The 20,769-nt window shown below is 54.5% G+C and overlaps 1 long non-coding RNA gene and 1 other non-coding gene across 2 annotated transcripts; both read right to left on the bottom strand.

Moving 5' to 3' along the window:
- Positions 1 to 4,131: 4,131 nt before the first annotated feature.
- LOC139001610 (uncharacterized) lies at positions 4,132 to 7,783 on the bottom strand. Its single transcript, XR_011470077.1, has 3 exons — positions 7,696 to 7,783; positions 7,347 to 7,506; positions 4,132 to 4,296 (listed from the first exon to the last, which is right to left on the bottom strand). It is a non-coding gene; the product is annotated as an uncharacterized lncRNA (long non-coding RNA).
- Positions 5,275 to 5,381, bottom strand: LOC139004543 (U6 spliceosomal RNA). The gene has a single exon (XR_011470421.1). It is a non-coding gene; the product is annotated as a U6 spliceosomal RNA (small nuclear RNA).
- Positions 7,784 to 20,769: the final 12,986 nt, after the last annotated feature.

The raw sequence follows: 20,769 nt of genomic DNA on the forward strand, positions 1-20,769 counted from the left end.
AGGAAGATACAAACAAATGCCGCGCGCTTGCAAAAGGGCAGGTCGCAGAACAAGGCAGCGCCAGGCCTTGCCTTCTGCGTCAAGGGAAGAAGCTTGCGAAAGGCCAAAAGAGGAGGATTCTGTCCCTTCTGGCCCAGACTTGAAGCCTAGAAGGTTCAGGGAGTGCGTTCTGGACGAGCCCGAGGCTGTGAGAGCCTCTCGGGGCTCCGCTGTACACGCCTGCTGTCGCCGCGTCCCGCACTGACATTCCATCCAGGGCCGGACAACCCGATGCCCCCATAAGTCACGTCTGCGTCTTCGTAGCGTTGACAAGGGGCGTTCTGGGCGAGAACCCAGGGTCCCTGGGGACCCTAGAGGAATTTCTCTCTCCGCCATCTGTGTGATCCATGTGGTGGGCTCCTCCCAGCATCTGAAACTCCTTGGAGGGATCAGCCAGACGGTTGGAATCAGGCAAGAAGGACTGAGATGAGCCCTGACACCTGTGGGAGGCCAGCACCACGCCCCCCTCCTGCGGGGGCTTGACGGGCCTTGATCTGGGCTCTCAGAAGGCCTCGCGGGAGGCCCCAAGAAAGAAATCCAGAAGGTTCCTTCACAACATAACTAATTCCACGAGGGAAGACCTGAAGGATGCATATACTCTCTGGCCTTAACACGCCGAATTTTAGCTCGGTTCTTTGTCTGAAGGTACAAGAACACCCATGACCAAATTTTAAAAATGTCCTTGTGTCCGCCTGGCCGGTGTGGCTCAGTGGTTGAGCACCGACTCAGGAACCACGAGGTCGCTGGTTCGATTCCCCATCAGGGCAACATACCTGAGCTGTGGGCTCGGTCCCCAAGAGGGGCTCTGCTGGAAGCAGCCCATCGATGATGTTTCTCTCTCATCGATGTTCCTATCTCTCTATCCCTCTACCTTCCTCTCTCTATAAAAATCAATAAAAACGTAAAAAAGAAAAGGAAATGACCTTGTGTTTTCAGTAGAGCGGGACAGTCAGAGCTTTCTTAGATCCAGAGTCTAGGAGGTGACGCCGAGAGTCTGTCCCCCGGGGAGTGGCCTGGGCAGGGGGGGAGCCTGGGCGGAGGGTCCCGCTCCCAGGTGGTCGGCCTGGCAGTGCCGCAGCCCTCACCCCACCCCCGTTTTTCTCATTCTTACGTTTGTGGCATACTTTTTATTGAGACGTAATTCGCAGACCGCACGTTCACCCTTTGGAAGCACACAGCGCAGTGGGTTCCAGCGTGTGTGGAGTTGTGCGTTCATCCCCACAGCTCATTTTAGAATAGCTTTATGTTCCAAAAGAACCCCAAAAGGAAGCCCTGCACCCCTCAGTCATCACCCCCAATCCTCCCATCCCCTCTATCCCTGGGAAACTGCTAATCTATGTCTCTCGAGCCTGCCTGTCCTGGGCATTTCGCATGAATGGAAGCACACAACACGTGCTCTTCAGCGTCTGGTTTCCTTCCCCTCACTCGATGTTTTCAAGGCCCAGCAGGTTGCAGCGTGCGTCGGCATTTCGTTCCTTTCTATCTCTGATCGGTTCTCCATTGTGTAGCTATGCCCTATGTCAGCGGTTCTCAACCTGGGGGTCGAACGACCCTTTCACAGGGGTCGCCTAAGACCATCGAAAAACACATATTGAATATATAATTACATATTGTTTTGTGACTAATCACTATGCTTTCATTATGTTCAATTTGTAACAATGAAAATACATCCTGCGTATCAGATATTTACATGACGATTCATAACAGTAGCAAAATTACAGTGATGAAGTAGCAACGAAAATAATTTTATGGTTGGGAGTCACCACAATATAGAATTGTATTAAAGGGTCGCGGCATTAGGAAGGTTGAGAACCACTGCCCTATGTTATGTATCCGTTCACCAGTTGATGGCCATCTGAGTTATTTCTGCTTTTTGGCTATTTTGACTGCTGCTGCTGTGAACATTCCTGAACACAATTTTGTTTACATGTGCGTTTTCTTTTTTTCCCCCTACATATCTTTTTTTTTTTTTTTTTTAGAGAGAGAGAGTGGAAGGGAGGGGGAGAGACAGAGAGAGAGAAACATCGATGTGAGAGAGATACGTCGATTGGTTGCCTCCCACACATGCCCCAACCAGAGCTGGGAATCGAGCCTGCGACCAAGGTACGTGCCCTGGATCAGACCTGAACCCAGGACCCTTCAGTCCAAGGGCTGACGCTTTATCCACTGAGCCACACCGGCTAGGGCTGCACATAGGTTTTCGTTTCTCTTGGGCAGCTATGGGGTGGGAGGGAACTGCTGGATCACATGGAAGCTCCCTGTTTAACCGTTTTCTATCCCTATTCACTTTTCAGGGGCGCTAGGTCCTTTTTACTGAAACAAGAGCATCGTCACTGGTTTTTCCAGAAAGATTCTAAACGCACATTGCAGTGAAATCTCAGTTTTAGCTCAGATGGCTAACCAGGGGCTTTGGTTAGAGGAAATTAGGAATAATAACTTTCAACATCCAGTTTTGTTTGAACCTCTGTTGAGAAGTCTCCTAATTACACTAGCATGTTACAGATGCGTCCTCAGAGGGTAGGGAGCAAGGAGGGTCATGTGACTCCCCCTGGCCGGCAGCAGGAGCGGTTTTCAGGGACCACACGTCCATCCAATGACAGTCACTGGGCAGGCGCAGGGGCAGGGGCAGGGGCAGGGGCAGGGGCAGGCGCCGTCTGGCCAGGTACTCGGACCCTCAGGTGAATCAGAGCGGCCCTGTCTCTGCCTTCATGGGCCAAGTTCTAGAACGGGAGAGTCAGACGAAACGGACAGAATCATTGCCTTGCAGGCAGCGGAGGGACTGAGAGAACAGCACAGGTGCTGGAGGTGGGGGCCGCTTCAGAGAGGGTGGCCAGGAGCCTCTCTCTGAGGAGGGGTATTTGTTTTGCTGCCATTACAAGTTAGCATAAACTCAGTCGTTTAAAACAGCACCCGTTTAGCCCTAAGGTCTGGCTCAGTGGATAGAGTGTCGGCCTGTGGACTGAAGGTTCCCTGGTTCAATTCTGGTCAGGGGCACATGCCTGGGTTGCAGGCTCGACCCCAAGTGAGGGTGGGGGGGCTGCAGGAGGCAGCAGATCAGTGATGCTCTCTCATCCTTGATGTTTCTACCTCTCTCTCCCTCTCCCTTTCTGAAGTCAAATAAAAATATATTTTTTAAAAAAAAAACAACCACTTAAGTGAAAAAATAAAGCAGCATCTGTTTAGTAGCCCCCGGTTCTCTGGGTCGGAACCGGCTTCTATGCTCAGGGTCTCACACAGCCACAATCAGGCGTGGGCCAGCCCAGGGTCTTATCTGGAAGCTCTCAGAAGGAATTCACTTGTAGGTTCATCCCAGGTGAGGGACTGTCCGTCTGTTCGGCCGCCGGGACAGAAGACCACAGACAGGGAGACGTAAACAGCAGACTCCCTTCCACAGTCCTGGAGTCGGAGAAGTCCCGTTTGCTGGCTCATGGCTGCTGTCTCCTCGCTGTGTCCTCACGGGGCCGAAGGGGCCGGGCAGCTCTCCGGGGCCTCTTTCCTAGGCACTAGCCCCATGCATGAGGGCTCCGCCTCCTGACCTAAGCACCCCCAATGCCCCGTCCCCAAACAGCACCACATTGGGGGTTAGTTTTCAACAATGATTTTGGGGGTGGAGGGGGCGCACAAACATTCAGTCTTGGTGCAGGGAGGTGACCTAGGTCCCTGTCCTCTTGTGGGCTGTCAGCAGGGGGTTTCCCTAACACCTCGGGCACCCATGCTCCTTCTCACACGGCCCTCCACCTTCAAGGCAGCAATGGTCCGCCCGGTCCCTCTCCCGCTCCCCATCCCTCCTCTCCATCTCCACCAGCCAGAGGAAGCTCGCCGCTTTTAAGGGCTGGTGTCTTCCTACCTTAAGGTCAACAGCCTCATACAACATGACACGACCCCAGGAGCGATGCCTGGTCGCAGCCACGGTTCACAGGGCGACAGGAAGCGAGGGATGGGGCAGGCAAGGACCGCTCACCATCAGGCCTTCGTGACGTCTGGGGACGGGATGGAGCCGGAAGTGGAACAGGCCCAAGACACTTGGAGGAGACTTCTTTCTAGAACTGAGCCCCCGAAATAGCTTTTTAAAAATAGCTTAAGCCTGGCCAGTGTGGTTCAGTGGTTGAGCATCGACCTGTGAGCCAGGAGGTCACGGTTCGATCCCCGGTCAGGGCACATACTGGGGTTGCAGACTCAATCACCAGTGCGGGGCATGCAGATCAATGACTCTCTCTCATCGTTGATGTTTTTATCTCTCTTTCTTTCCCTTCTGGCCTGAAATCAATAAAAAAAAATAAATTTAAAAAAATAGCTTAAGATATCGGGTACAATTGACATGCAATAAACAGCACCTATTTAAAGTATACGCTTTGATAACTTTTGACACATGGATACATTCATGAAATCGTCTTCACAATCAAGAATATCAGCATGTCCATGGCTCCCCGTCATCTCTTCCTCCCACCGCTCTGCTCCCCGTCCCAGGCAGCCGCCTGTCTGCTTCCGGGCTATAGATTAGCTTAGGTTTTCTAGTTTCACATCAATTCAACCAGGCAGTATTGTCATGGGGTCAACTGTACCCCTCCCCAAATTCACATGTTGAAGTCCTAAACCCCATACCTTGGAATGGGACTGTATTTGGAGACAGGACTTTTGAAAGGGGTCATTCAGTTAAAATGAGGCCATCCAATTGGGCCCCAGTCCACTCTGAGCTGTGCGCTTGGGAGAGATGAGGACAGAGACACACAGGGGGGTGACCATGTGAAGACACCAGGTGAAGGTCCGTCTACAGGCCAAGGAGAGCAGCCTGCGAGGAAGGAGACCCACCGATGTCTTGATCTCGGACGCCCAGCCTCCGGAACTGTGCGAAAACCAATGACTGTTGTTCAAGCCACTGATCTGCGGTACTTGGTCACGGCAGCCCGAGCAAACTAACACAAGTGTGTCCTTTGCTCTGACTTATTTCATTCAGATCATTGTTTTGAGATGTACATGCTATTGCACCTATCAGCAGTCCATTCATTTTTCTTGTTGAGCGACATTCCATCGTATGGATATCCCACAATTTATTTACCCATTCATCGGTTGGTGGGCATTTGGGGTTTTTCCAGTTTTTGCTTATTATAAGGAATGTTCCCATGAACATTCGTATGCAAATCTGTGTGTGGATATATATTTCCTTTTCTTTGGTGTAAATGTTTAGGAGTAGAGTGGCTGGGTCCTATGGCTGTTGTGTGTTTAATTTTTTTTTTTTTTTAATATGAACGCTTCATGAATGTGTGTGTCATCCTTGCGTAGGGGCCATGCTAATCTTCTCTGTATCGTTCCAAAGTTAGTGTGTGTGCTGCCAAAGAAAGCACTATGTTTAGCTTTTATAAAAGCTGCCAAACGGGTTTCCAAAGTGGCCATACTACTTTGCGTTCCCACCAGCGATATATGAGCGTTCCAGTTGCTCCACATCTTTGCCAGCACATGAACTGGTCAGCCTTCTTCATGCTAATCATTCTAATAGCTGTGCAGCAATATCTCAGTGCGGTTTTAATGTGCATTTCCCTCATGACTAATAAAGCATGTTCTCATATGTTTATAGGCCATCCAGAAAGGAACATATAGCTTATTAAACAAAATAAGCATCTGTTTGTTCAAATATTTGGCCTATTTTTTTTTTAATGGGTTTTCTTGCCCGGCCAATGTGGTTCAGTGGTTTAGTGTCAACCCATGAACCAGGAGGTCCTGGTTCCAGGAGATCATGGTTCAATTCCCATTCAGGGCACATGTCCAGGTTGCCAGATCGATCCCAGTAGGGGGCGTGCTGGAGGCAGCTGATTAATGTCTCATCATTGATATGTTTCTATCTCTCTCTCCCTCTCCCTTCCTCTCTGAAATCAATATTATATATACTGTATACTAGAGGCCCAGTGCATGGATTCGTGCACTGGTGGGGTCCCTCGGCCTGGCCTGTGGGGATCGGGCCAAACCAGCTCTCCTACATCCCCCAAGGGGTCCTGAATTGCAAGAGGGCATAGGCCAGGCCAAGGGACCTCACCAGTGCATGATCAGGGCTGGGGAGTGACCAAGGGAAGGCTCCAGGGCGTGTCTGGCCCTTCTCGCCCAGTCCCGATAGGCCGGACCCCAGCAGCAAGCTAACCTACTGGTTGGAGCATCTGCCCCCTGGTGGTCAGTGCATGTCATAGAAACTGGTTGAACGGTCAAATGAATGGTCAGACACTTAGCATATCAGGCTTATATTATATAGGATATATTTTAAAACACATTAAATGGGTTTTCTTATAGTTAACTTTTCAGAGTTCTTTATATATTTTGAATACAACTCCTTTATCAGATATACGATTTTGTAAATATTTTAAACAGTCTGTGGCTTGTCTTCAGTCTTTTAACAGTGTGTTTTAAAAAAAAAACCACCAGTTTTTCATTTGAATTAAGTCCAATTTCTATCAATTTATGGACTGTGCTCGTGGTGCCATTTCTAGGAATTCATTGCCTAAACCAATGTTACAAGGCTTTCTCCTGGCTTTTCTTCTAAAAGTTTTATATGATTCGGTTTTACATTTCCGTCTGTTTGGAGTTGATATTTTTATATGATGCAAGTACGGATCAAGGTTCTTTTGGGGGGGGGGGGTTGTGTTGCGTGTGTGTGTGTGTGTGTGTGTGTGTATGGATATTCAGTTGTTCCAGAACATTTGTTGAAATGACTATTCTTTTTCCACTGACTTGCCTTTGAACCTTTGTTGAAATCTGTTGTCCGTATTTGTGTAGGCCTATTTCTGGGCTCTCTATTCCGTTCCGTCGATCTGTTTGCCTTTCTTACACCAGTACCACCCTGTCTCCATTACGTAGCTTCACACGTCCTGAAATCAGGGCGCGTGAGGCCTCCTCCTCCTTTGCTCTTCGTTTTCAAAGCTGTTGGGCTAGTCTGCGTCCTTTGCATCTCCTGTTAATTTCCGAATCAGTTTGTCAATTTCTATCCAAAAAGGAAGCCTGCTGACATTTTGGCTGGGATGGCATAAACTCTATAGATCGATTTGGGAAGAATTGACACCTCAAACATCTAGTTTAAAATTTGAAATAAAAGTAAAAAAGAAAAAAAAAAAAAAGAAGAAACAAAACCAAAATTGAGATATAAGTCACATACCATAAAAGTCCCCATTTTAAAGCGTACTATTTAGCCGTTTCTGGAATGTTCACAAGGTTGTATGGCCATCAACACTATCAAATTCCAGAACGTTTTCTTCACCCCTAAAAGAAACTGACCTAATGGGCCCACCCTCCCGCCCTCCCTCCCCTAGTCCCTGGCAGCCGCTCACCTACTTCCTGTCTCTGTGAATTTGCCGACTCCGGACATTTCCTATCAATGGACTCATCCGACATGAGACCTCCCAGGTCTGGCCCCTTTCACGCAGCGTAATGTTTTCGAGGTTCACCCAGGTCATAGCAGACATCTTAAAAGTATCGCGTCTACAGCACCTGAATAAATGGGTAAAAACACTGGCCTGGGACACTCTGCAGAAATTGCTTCTGAGAATTAAGGCCCTGAAATCACCTTTTCTTCCTCAGAGTAAACCGTGTAATTAATTTCCAAATGGCTGAGGGGCCGGCTGGCTGGAGTTTGCAAAATCATGGACGGTGGGAATAGACGGGAAACTTGGAACTTACGTCGTCGAGCGGTGACAAACCAGTGGCCCCGTGGCCACCGTGGCAGGCAGATGTGTTTGTGTGGCCGTACAGGACGTCCTTCATATGTGAGCCAGCACTTCAGAATTTGGGAGTTTTCACCAAAATTTCTTTTAAAAATCAGATGCCTGGCAGGCCGGGCTCACTCCCCACCTGCTGGTGATGGGCTGGTGAGGAAAGGAACCGCATGTCCAGGTCTGCTTGCCCACCGCCCCCAGGGCACCGGTGCCCTCACACCGCCCCCTTCGCTCTCAGATTACCTGCCGGGCCTGTAGGCTGTTGACCTTCATCTGCCCCCAGGAGTCCAATCTATTCCTGTTACAGATACGCCCTGGGAAGCTCTGCGATTTTCCCAGGGCCAGCGGGGAGTTAGGGGCAAGTCCCCGGTGCTGGCATTGGAAGCTGGGCTTTTCCCTCCTCTGTGGGCATCCCCAGCCGCTAGGGTGACCAGCGCATCCCGGTTGGCCGGGGACTTCTCCAGGTTGAGAAGGTAACGCCCTGTCGCCTGGGACCCTCTTGGTCCCTGGCAAACAGGTCAGTTCCTCTTTCTCTCTCTCACTTCCCCCCTTTTTCCCACCAAAAATAAATAAATTACATTAAAACTGTTTATATCTATATTATTTTTTAATTCATTTCAGAGAGGAAGGGAGAGGGAGAGAGATGGAAATATCAATAATGAGAGAGAATCATGGCTTGGCTGCCTCCTGCACACCCCCTACTGGGGATTGAGCCCACAACCCCGGGCATGTGCCCTGACTGTGACCTCTTGTTCATAGATTGACGCTCAACCACTGAGCCATGCCAGCCAGGTTAAAAAAAGAAAATGTTTTTTAAAAAAATATGTTTTAAGCCGAGTTTTGCTGACCTAGGATTTCATCTTTCCTCCAGCCTGTTTGCTGGGCCAGACACTGTAGTTGTCAGCACCTCCGTCCCTCGTTTCTCTCTCGTAGAGGGGCGTGCGCCACCCTCAGGGCAGTGGCTGGGTGGGACTCGCCATCCAGGTTTGCTGGGGCCCAGCACCTGGCCCCAGGCCTGGGGACACCTGGCCCAGGAAGGGACCCCAGCCCAGCTGACAGCTCACGCCTGGGCCTGGCTGCCAGATGGCAGCGTCCCCCTCTGTTTATGATTAGGTGGCTGACGGCGCGCGGAGCCCGGCGAGCCAACGATGAAAGCTGTGAAAAGAACATTGTTATACGACTTTTCATAGTTTCCCAAGTCAGCATTACCCGCGCTGCTGCTTGAATTACTAATGCCTTGGAAGGGGAGGCCAAAATCTGTTCCCAAACAGACTCCTCTTTTTCCCCCCGGTCACCTAGGCGCTGCGCATTGTTGTGAACTGTTTTCCCGGCTCATCTGTCCTCGCCGCTCCGCTCTGGACGGAGTGATCTTGGCCCCGTGCGCACCGTCGCCTCATTGCAGCTCCTCACCGCAGGCAGGTGACGCCTGAGCCTGCGATGTCCCTGCCTCCACCCTCTGATCCTCTCCGCTGTGCACAGGCAACTTCAGGCCCAAAAGGGCCCTGCAGATGCGCTACCCCCAGGGGCCCTTCCCTTCTCCCCGGGGCCTCCTGCAGACGCCAGGCAAGGGCCTGGGCCCAGAGGGCTCCGGTCCTCACCGCCTTTATTACTGCTTCTAAGAGCTGGTACACAGATGGTTTGGTTTAGAGGAACTATGCAGCCAGGGTTATTAAAAAGAAAAAAGGAAGGAGAGCGAGGAATGAGGAGAGGAAAGGGAACGGCAGGAAGGCTTGTCGGCAGCCGGACGGTGACAGCTCGTAAATCCCCGCACGCGGTTCCACGCGTGCCTCTGCGGGGGCTGTACCGTCCTCATCGTCCTCGCCGAGCCCCCGGTCCCTAAGGAAGCCCAAACAAACCATCTGCTGTAGAAGACGCACTGCAGCCTCCTTGCATCGGGGACACTCTGGGCAGATGAGCCTGGTGACCCTCGGGGCAGAGGAGGCATCGGTCTCTGTCCTTTGGGGAGGCTGGTCACCCAGTAACTGGCCACGGAGGAGCTGACCCGGCTGTAAGGGGGAGGGAGGATCAGCAATCTCGGCGGTCTCCCTGGAGGAAGAGGAACGAGACCAAGGATTTCCTGCGGGGTAGAGAGAGCCTTGGGGCGAGGGCGTGGCCCCGTACCTGGTGGTGACCTCCACCAGAATAAAGCTGCTGGTCCCCTTGGTCCCGAGACCCTCCTGCGAGAGAAAGTCCAGGCCGTGTGATCTCGGATTGAACCACAGGATGAAGACTCAAGCGAGGAGGGGGCAAAGGTGCCTCCTACACACTAGAAACCGCCTTCCCACACTCAGCATCTCCTTGAGGGTGGCACCAGGGGCCAGGACTCGGGGGGGCGTTAAGGAAGAGAGAGGGTTGGGGGTGGCGCTGTGTTCTCGTCAGCAGCATCACATTCCTGTCCAGCTCCGGAGGGAGCCTGTCCCACATCTGAGAGAGAAAAGCCACGAGAGGGCGAAAGAAAGGAAATGTAACTCTGGGCCCTAGCTGGTTTGGCTCAGTGGCTAGAGCATCGGCCTGCAACTTAAGAGTCCTGGCTTCGATTCCAATCAAGGGCACATGCCCAGGTTGCCTGCTCAATCCCCAGTAGGGGGCGTGCAGGAGGCAGCCAATCGATGATTCTCTCATCATTGATGTTTCTCTTTCTTCCTCTCCTTTCCTCTCTGAAATCAATTTTTTTCAAAAAAAAAAAGAGTATAGCTTTGAAACCAGAACTTGAGTCCCAGCTCTATTATTTAAAAAAATGAAAATAAATAAGAAACATTTCAAAAAGAAAAGAAATGTAACTCCGGGATCTATAAGCAACTGGAAAGAGCAAGGCTTCCACGGGTGGGGTCTGGGACAGGCGTCCCAAAGGGGCAGGCAGAGCCTCCCGTCTCTTACCTGCGCTGAAGCAGCGTGTGCAGACGCAGGAAGAAGACTGGGGGGGGAGGGGCCACCGGCGATGCCAGCTCCAGGCCAGCGCAGGGCGGGGCCCGCAGACCTGGGCTTGGCCAGCTTGTCCCGAGTCCAACAAAGTAAGTACAGAGACCAAGAGCAAGCCCTGAGCAACTCCCGGGTGCCTTTTCCCTTGCTGGGTGTGTCCTGTTCTAGTTTATGAAATGCAACTCTGTGACCATCGCACCTAAGAAGAAGAAAGAAGCGCAGGTTTATACAGTCCGCCCTCCCTCCTCATCCCAGGGTTCGTGGATCAAAATGTTTCAGAAAGAAAAGGTGACGTGGCTGCTGTGTGCACCGTGCCCTGAGGCCACAGGGGTCATGTCTGTGGGGAACAGGTACAGGCCTTTCATTCTTGTCATTATTCCCTAAACAATACAGCATAACAGCTGTTTACCCAGCGCCTCCATTGTATTGGGCACTAGGGTTAACGAGAGGTGGTTTCAGGCAGACAGGGAGGTGGGGGCGGGTTATGTGCAAATACTGTCATTTTACTACCGGACTCGAGCATCCTGGGATGTTGGTATCTGAGGGGGGACAGGGGGCTGGGACCAATGCCCCTCGGATACGGAGGGACAGCTGTGCTCTGCAAGGCCCTTGCTTCTCCTCTTCCGTCTTCCCGGGAGGTCCTGGTCCCGTATCTCACCAAGGCAGCGGTCTGCCCGGACTGTTAGACGCAGGTTTTTCTCTGCAGGGAGTTTGAGACTCTCAGGCCCAGAGGATGTAAAGCACCAGCAACGGCTCCCCCTCCCGATCCTGGGACAGGAAGCGAGGGAACCTGCCCCGGAGGGCTCAGGCCCGCCCACACCACGGGGACACCGGGAGGCTGCTGCATCCCCTGTCTGCACCGACCAGGCATAAACACAGGGGCACGGGAGCCAGCCCTGCAGTGGGGCGGCCCACTGGCCTGCAGAGAGGGGGTGGGAGCCCGGGCCCTGCTAGGAGAAGCCAGGGCTCTGGAGGCCTCCCTGGGGGCCTTCTTACGACTCTGGGGTCCCCCTCCTTTCCCCTTCCCTGTGCATCGGGTGGAGACGAGCAGGGGAAGTCCCAGTTATGCCACCCAAGGAAGAAGGATGCTGTGCCTTTTTGAAAAATCAAAATCACACCCCCTTCTATGCATGCCTCCCGGCCCCTGTCTTGACGCCGTGTGGCCCGTGGGACGGGGAAGGTGCCTTCTGGTCGGCTCTGCTTGCTCCTCCCTGGAGCTGGCGGTGGGAAGGGCCACTCAGGTCTCTCAGAAGCTAAAAGTGCTGTTGGCTTCAACCCAAGAGAGGACATGGTTAGGATTCGTGTGTAGGAAGTACAAAAACAGGCCAAACTACGCTGGCTGTGAGCTGCTAGGACCACGGTTACCCTGTGGGTATGGCTACGAGGCCTGGGGACGGGGTGGGGGGGGCCTCCGGGGCTGCCCTGTGCTGCTTATGGACCTGGGCCCGGGAAAGGGTGCGCTCGGTCTGTGGGGGGAATTCTGCCCTTAGGGTTTGCACACATTCTTCATGTAGATTAAGCTCCAATAAAACGTTTGAAACCCCTACTGGCTCCAACAATAACGACAGAAACGAAATAAGATGTTGGGACAGAGGGCCTGCCTGGCTGCTCCGCGTGTGTGAAAAGTGCTGAGTCGCAGGAGTGCCAACAGGAGAGGCTGCGATCTGGTGTTCGGTCACTGTTTTCCCAGGTGGTTGGAGGTGGGGGGCGGTTGACTCACTCTCTTATTCCCCCTCCTGCTCTCATCCCCATTGCGTGGGGCTGGAGGGGGTCCAAGGGCTGGGAGATTTGGGCTGTTGCCTTGGTAACCTTTAAATATTGGCTTCAAGTCATGATGGTAAAAAAAAAATAAGCAGGAGGTTTGAAGAGCTCACCGTGGCCCTCCCCACAGCTCTAGGTCCCCAGTCGAAGCCCCCAGGCAGGGAAGCGGGTAGCTCTCTCCCGGGAGAGGCAGGCCAGGTGGGGAGCTGCAGGGACCCTGGAGGCTGCAGGGACCCATCCTCCAGGCTCCATGTCCCATCTAGGAGTCCCCTAAAGCCCTTGCTCCCGGTGATCTGGCAACTGTGGCCAAGAACCCAAACCCAAAACCTGGGGAAGCTCTCTGCATCCCGGAAGGCGGTGGACACAGTGGGGGGCGGGGGGGGGGGGGGGTGTTGTGGTTTCTCTCACTATTGTCCGCAGCCGAGAGGTGGGCTCTCCAGGCAGGAGCCACGATGCCCTGACTCGGGGCCACATCCAGAGACCGGGAGCAGGAGAGGAGCTTCCAGCAGCCGGGAAGAGAGCACTGGCCCAGCGGGTAGCACAGAGGCTTCCCCAGGTCAACCTCAAATCAACCCTGGCTCTGTCGCCACGGAGCCCTCTCACTTGGAAGTGCAGAGCGAGCCCTTATCTCCTCTGGGCCTCAGTTTCCCCACCAGTAAGCCTTGTTTGTATAGCGTCCAGCCTGGGCACAAACCCCTTCGGAGCCTATCCCAGCCGGCTGTCCGGTGCAGCCGTGGCAGACGCACCGGTGGCCCAGGGTTCACGCCTGGCCCGTTCCAAACGCATCCAAATCATAAGCCTCTGAGAAAGGTCTGCTGATCCCGCTGTGCGCGCAGGGGAGGGGGGGCGCAGGCTGGGGTGGGGACAGCTCCCTCTGGGCAGCGTTGAGGCATTGGGCGGAACTGGGAGGGGCCCTGAGTAAGTGACAACCAGCATTAGGTCACGGCTGTGCTGCCCCCGGGGTGCAACGTGTCAGCAGCAGCCACGGGCCTGCTGCGCGTGATTCATGGTGTGAGCATTCCTCCTGCAGCCCGCAGCCCTCCGCCTGCAGCCGCCTTCCCAGGCGACTCCTTGTTCTCGCTCCTTCCAGGCCGTGTTCCAGGGCTCCAGCCTCGGGTAGCTGGGGGGCAGTGGGGTGAGACAGCGCACCATCTGGGGGCCCTGGGGGTGCTCCTTCCACACGCCGGTCCTCTCCAGGGCCACCGGCAGCACAGTGATGACAGTGGCTGTCCACGGAGCACTGCTATGGGCTGTGTCTCTGATGCTTTAGGACAGTGGTTCTCAACCTTCCTAATGCCGCGACCCTTCAATACAGTTCCTCATGTTGTGGTGACCCCCAATTTCATTGTTACAAATTGAACATAATTAAAGCATAGTGATTAATAAAAAAAAAACAATATGTAATTATATATGTGTTTTCCGATGGTCTTAGGTGACCCCTGTGAAAGGGTCGTTCGACCCCCAATGGGGTCTCGACCCACAGGTTGAGAACCGCTGCTTTAGGAGGTACCTGCCCTCTGTTTTGTTCCCCAGGGCTGCCCATCGCAAATGACCACAAACTGGGTGGCTTAAAGCAACAGGAACCCATCCTCCCACAGCTCAGGAGGCCAGAGATGGGAGATCCAGTCGGTAGGTGCCTACTTCCTTGGCTCGTGGCCCCAGCACTCCCCCCACCCCCGCCTCCATCCCCCGTGGCCTTTGTGCGCCGTGTATGTCTCTGTGCGTTGCGTCCTCTCCTTTTCTTACAAGGACACCGTCATTGGACTTAGGGCCCATCCGAAATCTGGGGTGATCTCACCTGAAGATCCTTAACTAACTATATCTGCCAAGACCCTGTCTCCAAAGCAGGTCACATTTCGAGGGTCTGCGTGGGCATGAATTTGGGGGGCTCCTTTTTACAGATGAGGACACTGGGGACCAGTGAAGTGAAGCGGTTAGTCCCCGAGCTGGTAAGGAGTGGAATCAGGGTTCAAACCCAGGCCTCGGTGCCAGGACCCCCCCCACTGTCTGCCAGAACCCAGCATCAAGGAATTGCTACCCCACCCTCCAGGCAAGAGGGGAAACCCTCAACCTCGAGGAGAAAAACAGGGTTGCCCTCTCACCTCAATTGTGCTCAAACCCCGGGGGGAGGGGTGTGTGTGAAATGGCTCCAAGAGGTTCTGACCCTGTCGCAGATGAGGGAGGGGAGAGCCAGGATCTGCCTTATAAACAGACCCTCAACCCCACTGCCCTGCAGGCGGGTCCAGGACCCCGTCCTGAGAATCCTGAAGCATCCCCTGAGACCAGACCCCGGGCTGCGGTCAACCTGTCCCAGCTCCAGGTAGGAGCAGAGAGCACAGCCGAGCCCGAGGGACCGTCCCTGTGGCCGCGCCAGCAAGCCAGCGCCAGGCCTGCGGGCACCAGAAGGCCTCATCCCGCAGCAGCAGCTGGTGCCGAGCAGCCAAGGAGGAGGGTTTGGACCCAGCCTCCGATCCTGAAAGAGCCCTTGCGGACTCACTCTGGGAGAGCCCCCAGGCGGCTTGGGTTCTGCCCAAACCCCAGGCTGGAGGGTTCAGAAAGGCCCAGCGAGGGAGCCAAAACCCTCTTTCCCCTTTACGGCTGCAGCGCCAATAGCTCTCCCGAAAGCCCAGCCCTTTCTCACGGTGCCGATGGCAAGTGCGCATCCGCGTGCCAAGTGATGACGGAAAGCCTCCCTCCGAGTGCTCCTGGCCGGCCTGTTGGGGCTGCAGCGGGCACCCTGCATAGGGCAGCGCCCCTCCACCGCCCCGAGCCGGTACAGCTGGCAAACAGGACGCCCTTGGCATCTCCCTGGAGCCCCATCTACCAGGTCTCAGAAGGTACATGAGCTCAGCCTCTGGACCAGCCACCCAGGTCTCCAGCCCCTGCAGCGGGAAGCGGACCTGCCAGTGACCAGGCCCGGAATCACTCCTGCTTCACGGTCCACTGAGAGAGGAGAAGGGAGAGAGCAGGAGGAGGGGGAGGAAGGAAGGGGTCGCACGGCCCAGCAGCACCCCAGGATCCGGGGGAGGGGGGCGGGTTGCGTGTGGCGTGTTTTTATTTTTTATGGAGGTGAGACTCCTGTGAGGGAAAAGTAACCACTGTAAAGTGAGCAATTCAGCGGCATTCAGCCCTTCACAGTGTTGGGCAACCACCACGTCTATTTGGTTCCAAAACACTGTCATCACCCGCTTAACCGCCGCTCCCCAGCCCGCGTCCTCTTGGCCCCTGGCAGCCCCCAACAGCTCCCCTGCCCTTCGGATTTACCTATTCTGCACATTTCAAGTAAATGGGGTCTTGCAATGTGTATGGGACTGGAAGTCGGCTGCGTTTACCTACTCCACATCCCATCTCCCCTTCTCCTGGTCACAGCGCCTGCATTTTACTTTGGGGGAAGTCACCCCAACTCCCCTCCCTCAATCCATGTGGCTGCACCACCCCCTGCTCTCAGGGAAGGGCACATGACCCGAGCCTTGCAAATCAGTCATGGTGATTGGTTCAGGGACGGGCTTGTGACTCAATCCCAGCCAATGAGAGCAGCCGCAGGACTTTTGCTAGAGCAGGACCCCCGCGCACTCTCTACTTGGCCCGATAAATCTGCAGAATGGGAGACTAGAGTTGCTGGCAGCCACCATTGCCACGGGGCCAGGAGTGCCCACCAGAGAATAAAACCCACCTGGGAGAAATCAGAGACAACGGGGAGGCCAGCTCTTGTCAGCACCGCCCGAGCACCTGGATCCAGCTCTGCCTGAAGGTGACTCTATTCATCCTCAGACATTTCACTTTGGAAAGCTGGCCAGCCTTTTGTGCTCAAAGGAATTGGCCCTGGGTTTCCGTAATATGCAACTAAAAGGAACCCAAGCAATGCACGTGGCAGAGGGGACTCCATTTCACTCACCTGCCTTGGAATCTCCCCAGCCCTGATGGAACGAAAAACAGCTCCTTAGCAAGGAGCACAGGGCCTTCCAGGCTGGCCCCCGCCTCTCTCCCCCCTCCTCCCTGTACCCTCCGCCTCATTCAGTAAGTCAGCCACACAGTTCACACACACACACACACACACACACACACACATACACACGCGATGCTTTTCCCTGCCTTTGGACCTCTGCTCTTGCTGTCTCCGCTGCATCCCCCCACCTGGACCCCCAGATGCTTACTCATCCTTTATCACTCAGTTCAGGCATGACCTCCTCCAAAAAGCCTCCCTGACTCAGTGCCCCGCCTCTCCTCCGGCTGGAAGCCACCCCCGGCTCGCACGCCCTGTGTGTGGTTCACTTGCCTACACGTTGTTTTTGGTTATCTGTCCGTGTCCCCTCTCCAACCCCCACATACCCAAACCGCGATCCTTCAGGGCCAAGTCTGTGCCTGACTCACTGCTGACCAGCATAATGCCTGGGCCATAGCAAGGCCTCAATGTGTCTGTTGACTGAGTGAATGAATAAATGCATGCATGAATGAACGAACGAATGACCAAAATGCCTTGGGCCTTGTTGCCTGGCCGGCGTGGCTCAGTGGTTGAGTGTCGACCTATGAACAGGAGGTCAGGGGTCCGTTCCTGGTCAGGGCACATGCCTGCTTTGCAGGCTCGATCCCCAGTGCGGGGCGTGCAGGAGGCAGCCGATCAATGATCCTCTCTCATCATTGATGTTTCTGTCTCTCTCTCTCCCTCTTCCTTCCTCTCTAAAATCAATAAAATATATTTTTTTTTAAATGCCTTGGAACATGGCTTTGAAAGAGAGCTTATTTTCCAAGTGTTTCCCAAAGATACAGTTTACATTTGTACCAGCAGCCTTCGTCCGGGCAAGCGTCCCGTATTTAAGGATGCCGTTTCGAATACTTCGGTGATATTTCAGTGACTGGTCTTTGCTTTGGCTCAGATTGGACTCCGGGGCTCTCCCCTTCCTGGGCCCCCCACCCTTGCCCGTGTGGGGATGGGGAGAGATGGGGCTCCATTGCAGCATCGGCTCACAGGGATGCCTCTGACACCCACTGTTGACAGTGGGGAGAGGGGGGGGTCTCTGACCTCAGCCCCGAGTGAGCCTGATCAGGCCTTTGGACGCCACCCACAGCCTGCCTAATGCTCTGGTAGCGGTCGCATGCGAGTGTTTAAACATGACAGCCCGGAGGCTGTCGGGGGCTCATCCCTCGTGCCCCTCCTCGCCGGGCGATCCTGATCTGTGGGCCCGCGGAGGTTGTGCTGTCAGGCCTCTGCCTGCCTGCCTCCTGCCAGCTGGCTCCACGCCCTTTGATTCAGCGTCTGGGCCTCCATGCGGAGGTCAGAGGGGGCGCTGGCCGGGGCAGGGCCAAGAGCCCTCTGTGCACTTTCTCCTCTGTCCCTGGGGCTCCCGGCAGGGACCACCCTCCGGATGCCAGTTGGGGTCCGACGGGGTGAGGCTGCACTGGGTGACCCAGGAGGGCTTGGGGACCGGCTGCCCAGAGATGCCTGACCCAGAGGATGAGGATTGTAACTGAGCAGTTCTGGTTCCCGGGGTGCCCTCCTTCCCCTGCCTGTCCCTCCATTTACTTGTCAGGGAGCAGCCGTCGTCTCTCTGGACACTTCAGGAGGCTATAAACAGCTGCCAGAGGGAACGTTCCAGGCAGCCCACGCGGCCCGAATCCCGTCTCCCAGAGGGTTGGGGAGGGAGCCTCATCGAGCAGGGCCGAGCCCGGAGTGCTGTGGAGCCACCCTGGACTGACTCACCGCCAGCCCTAGAATCCAATAGCCCGTCCACCCTGGGACCTAATCAGGAACGGGCCCTCTGCCCGGCTCAGTGGCTCAGCGGCTGAGCATTGACCTGTGAACAAGGAGGTCAGAGTACATGCACAGGTTGGGGGCTCCATCGCCAGTAAGGGGCGTGCAGGAGGCAGCCAATGATTCTCTCTCATCAATGATGTTTCTCTCTCTCCCTCTCCCTTCCTCTCTGAAATTAATTTTAAAAATTGTTTTTAAAAAAAGGAATGGGCCCCCTGTTTCAGGCGCAGTTGGGGGACCCTGTGTGGGTTGAGTGACCCCCGATTCTGGCTTACATCCGGGGTCCCAGGGTGAACTCCAGGAGCCGGGGTTCCTGCAGTGGAGCAATGGGAGGCAGCCTCCCGCTCCAGAAAGCCAGGTTCACGCCTGCCCTCTAATGGACAGCTTGTTCCCGAAGGGAAAACAAAACAAAGAAACCTGATTCGAGGTAAAGGACCTGCCATTCCACCAGGGAGAGGGGCTGCTGGGGAAGGGCAGGCTGCTCCAGGGACCACGGGGCTCCTTCCGGGCTCCTTCCGGGCCTGGATCACCCCTGAGGCTGTAAACATCTGCCAGAGGGAACGTTCCAGGCGGCCCAGGCGGCCCAGGCAGCCCCCGGTGTCCCAGTGCCCTCTCCCAGAGGGTTGGGGAGGGAGCCTCACCCAGCAGGGCGGCCTGGGAGGGCGCAGGCTTCCTGCACCAGCTGACTCTGCGCCGGGGAAAGGAGCAGGTGACATTCCAGCAGCAGGAGCAGATCGCGTGCCCAGCGGTCTCCACCCTCAGAAGGGGCAGCCTCGGGCCGGGCGGCCTCAGCAGCAGGGACTCTTCAGGGCCCCGACCTCCATCTTGCTCCCCGGGCACCTGCCTACGAGGCGGGGTCTCAGAGCCCCGCGTCTTCCTGTGCAGACCAGGTGGCCCGCAGTCCAAGTGCGCAGGCCATGCGGCCTCTGTCCGGACGCCTCCACTCTGCCCGGCGGGGGGGGGAAGGCAGCCCCAGGCAATCGTAAGGAAAGGGCGCGGCTGAGTCCCAATGAAATCTTTTTTCAATGTGTTTTTATTGATTTTTTTTTAGAGAGAAAAGGAGAGGGAGAGAGAGAAACATCAATGATGAGAGAGAATCATTGATCAACTGCCTCCTGCACGCCCCCTACTGGGGACCGAGCCTGCAGCCGGGGCATGTGCCCCGACCGGGAATTGAACCTTGACCTCTTGTCATGAAATATTCTTATTTTGATTTTTTTCCCCCCAATCATTTCAAAAAGCAAAATCCGTCCTTAGTTTGCAGGTTGTTCAAAACAGGCCATCCAATAAAGTGAATAATAACAAACAAAGAAAACAGGCCGTGGGCAGGATGTGGCCTGTGGATTGTGGCTGATCCAGGAGCCTGGGATGGTGGCCACAGCCCTCAGGATGAAACCCAGGCACACGGCTCCTCACGATCCATCCACCAGGGCCCTCCGGCGCCCACACGGGCCCCATCTCACAGTTCTCGGTTCACGCCTCTTGTGTGGGTTCTTCCGAACATTCTTCCTCCCTTTCCAACACATAATTGTTTGTTGAGACTCAGTTCTGAGTGTGCTTCTGGGAAGGCTCTCTCCATACCCAGCCGGGTGTGGATGCTCTTCTCTCTGCTGCTCGAGCCCCAGAACCTCATGTGCTCGGTGCCCGTCTGACGGCAGCACCTGCTCCTGGGTCTCCGCCATCATCCTGGGAGCTCCCGACACGGGCCTGGGCCTTCCACCCCCGACCCCAGCACCACACGGTGCTCAGAGCTCATTTCTTTAGAGAACTGTCCTGCCCGTGTATATGAGAGTACCCGAGCCCCACCTCACCCCACCCCGACTCCTCCCGGCCTTTATATCCCCATCACCACTGGTCAGGGACTTGTTGTGTTCACAGCTGTGTCAGTGCTTGGCACATAGTGGGGCCTCAAAAAATACTGGGGGGAGGTGGTCACTCCCAACAAAAGAGACCCTAGGACTTTGATCTTGTAAAATGTCAACTATGCAAATTGTTAAAGAACAAAATTCAACCCAGCTAGTGTGGCTCAGGGGTTAGAGCATCAGCCGGCACAGCAAAGGGTCACGGGTTCAGTTTCCAGTCAAGGGCTCATAACTGGGTTTTGGAGAGTGCAGTAGGCAACCGGTCGATGTGTCTTTCTCACATCAATGCCTCTCTCTCCCTTCCCTCCTACCCTTACACTCTCTCTGAAAAGCAATGGGGAAAAAATATCCTCATGTGAGGATTAACAACAAAAAAGAACAAAATTCAACCAAGTCAATGTGAAGATCTAATTGGCTTTATTAAGCGACTCGAGTCGGGCAGCCTCCCATTCAGGAACCACCAAGGCGCTCCGAGCGGGCCGAACAAAACCGGAGGTTCTATGGGCAGAAAGAGGGTGGGACTAAGAGGTTAAGAGTGGCCCTAGCCCAGTGATGGCGAACCTTTTGAGCTCGGCGTGTCAGCATTTTGAAAAACCCTAACTTAACTCTGGTGCAGTGTCATATATAGAAATTTTTTTTGATCTTTGCAACCATAGTAAAACAAAGATTTATATTTTTTTGATATTTATTTTATATATTTAAATGCCATTTAACAAAGAAAAATCAACCAAAAAAATGAGTTCGCGTG

The sequence above is a fragment of the Myotis yumanensis genome, unplaced genomic scaffold (assembly GCF_028538775.1).
Source record: "Myotis yumanensis isolate MYYU_CA2020_CCGP unplaced genomic scaffold, mMyoYum1.0.hap1 SCAF_2, whole genome shotgun sequence".
Classification (NCBI taxonomy): domain Eukaryota; kingdom Metazoa; phylum Chordata; class Mammalia; order Chiroptera; family Vespertilionidae; genus Myotis; species Myotis yumanensis.